This window comes from Anguilla rostrata, chromosome 9 (assembly GCF_018555375.3).
Source record: "Anguilla rostrata isolate EN2019 chromosome 9, ASM1855537v3, whole genome shotgun sequence".
NCBI lineage: Eukaryota > Metazoa > Chordata > Actinopteri > Anguilliformes > Anguillidae > Anguilla > Anguilla rostrata.
In genome coordinates this window covers 28,710,279-28,713,011 of record NC_057941.1, presented here as the reverse complement: position 1 = coordinate 28,713,011, position 2,733 = coordinate 28,710,279, and positions in this window count along the sequence as shown.

Sequence of the window (2,733 nt, the reverse complement as noted above, 5' to 3'; positions counted from 1 at the left end):
TCATACCACAGCCCCAACCCCCGCCCCCCCCTCCCCCATACAACATTTTTTAAAATTTCAATACAAGCTTGTGCAGTGTCCTGCGAACTTTTGAAGTAATAAGATAATCAATATCTATACTATGTAAATATGTTTTGTTACTTAGCCTGAATAGTTTAAATTGAACCAACCAGTTACATTACACCACAGAAGCTAATTGTGTTCTCTGCTTCACTGGCAGAGTGTCTGTAAAGTGGAAAATCTCAGTAGTTTCTGAAATACTCAAACCAGCCCATCTGGCACCAACAACCATGTCACGTTCAAAGTCATTTAAATCACCTTTCTACCCCATTCTGATGCTTGGTTTGAACCTTAGCAGATCGTCTTGACCATGTGTACATGCCTAAATGCATTGAGTTGCTGCCACGTGATTGGCTGATTAGATATTTGTGTTAACGAGCAATTGAACAGGTGTACATAATGAAGTGGCCGGTGAGTGTGTGTGTGTATATATATATATATATATATATATATATATATATATATATATATATATATATATATATATATAAATTTCCCATCTGTAGGTAGCACAGTTGGGTGGATTAAACCACTGACATGGCGATGCTGAAAGTAATCATCGCTCCCTGATCACAGACTGGGTTCCTGAGGGGTCCTGTAGCCAGGAAGCAACTGAAATTTCTTTCACATTTTTAAAGTTTCGTTTTACTTTTAAACCCCTTGATTTCAGATATTTTCATTTTGCAGTACATTTACTTTTTTTATTTATTTACCTAATAACAATTGTAAAACAGTCAAGAGGATATACAACAAGTGAAAGAATTTTACAAATGGTCAAGTAGTATTTTTACTTAATAAAAATTCAAAGCTATGAAATAAAATATTTTTAAAACCTTTTTTAAGAGTCTGGCTTTAGAAGTATATTTCAATTAATGGGAGGGGAAAAGCTATGTGCAAAGAAATTGACAAATTACCATAAATGCCCTGAAATTCCTGTTAGTTTCCATAAATACCCATTAGTTTTATGGAAAATTTCCCATTTTGAATATTCATGGAATTTTGCAACCCTCCTCTCAACAGCATGCACACACATCACACATGTATAATAACTTCATATTTGGATAATTGCCTCACAGCAAGAAGGTCCTTGATTAAAATCCTAGCTAGGGCCTTTCTGTGTGGAGTTATGCATGTTCTCCCCATGTCCGCAGGTCCTCCAAGTACTCCAGTTTCCTCCAACAGTCCAAAGACATGCAGGTTAGGCTAATTGGAGAGTCTAAATTGGCCCTGGATATGAATGAGTGAATGGTGTGTGCGCCCGGCGATGGACTGCCAAACTGTCCAGGGTGTATTCTTGCCTTTCGCCCAATGCATGCTGCGAGCCCGACCAGGAATAAGGACGGATGGATATGAGGACGAATAAGGATGGACGGATGGATATTTGGATGGACGGATGGATATTTGGATATATACACATGTATCTGTAATTCAGCTGTTGGAAGGTACTGGGGAAATATATTTGGTAAAATCACTTAGCAGCTTCTGTAAAACTACTGCTATGTTGAAAGGCAGTTACAGTTAAATGAAAATTTGAGCACTGCCTTTGAGTGCCCAGTCACAGGTCTGTGACAAGAGCTACATCTAGTGGCCAGACTTTAAATTGCATCTCAAGAAGCAGAAAATATTTCTACCAAGTTTCTGCATGGATTGATGTGTCACCATGATATCGTTGAGCTTGTGGGTTATAGATCCTGGAGTGTAAATATGAAACCATTTCACAGCAATGTCCTCATGTCTGAGGGCTGATTTGCCTGCTGGACTGCTTCTTTTGGAACCCATTTCCATCCTGTTGAAAATGTGGATGCAGAATCTCTTACCGTGGTGTCTCTCGACTCCATTACTGTTATTTTGAGCCTTGCTCTGGTACATTTGAGCATTTATATTTCCCATAGAGAGCTAGAGAGCTGCTCACTCATTGATGTGGCCTCTGCACTCCTTCATTCAAGCACTTCTTCCTTTGCCTATTTTGAGGCCATTCTTACTTAAATCTTATTGCTGTTAGCTATTGTAGCTGTTACCTTCTTATGAGACACAGGTGCAGACATGGAGCTGCTTTCCTTCTGATGATGATGATGTGCAAGTCTCCGGTGTGGTACTTTTTCTTCTTAATCATCTTTTCCATGCTAGGGTCCTTAGCTACGTAATCCATCCATTAGTCATCTTTTTCTCCCACTCTCACAGTTTAGGGGTGTGCATTTTGTAGTTCTCTTTGTAGCCTTTACGTTGGTGTATCAAACATACTTATTCAGCACTGGATACTGTAAACATGACTTAAATATACAGTCATAGGTTATTAAATATCTCCCTGGTGGAAATTCCAGCTACCAGCCTAAGATGGAGTCCAGCTGGAACCAGCTACCGCTCCAGCTGAATACCATCTGGTTGTCTGTACCAAGCTGCTCCACCAGCTGGAATGGTCTTGCTGGCATGGTTGCTATCTCATCCATCTTGTTGCCAGCTTGTCCATCTCCAAACCATCTGAACCAGCTTAAAACTAGGCTGGAACCAAGCTTCTAGTCTAGTTTTTCCATCAGGACTTGCAATAATATTTGATCTAGGTTATCTGTATCTCAACAAAAGGTATACATTTATAGAAACCTTGTTGTAACTAGGTAGCTGTTTTGTAGGTGACTTAGTTAATGCACTCGTCTTAACTAGTGCTTGTATTTTTGC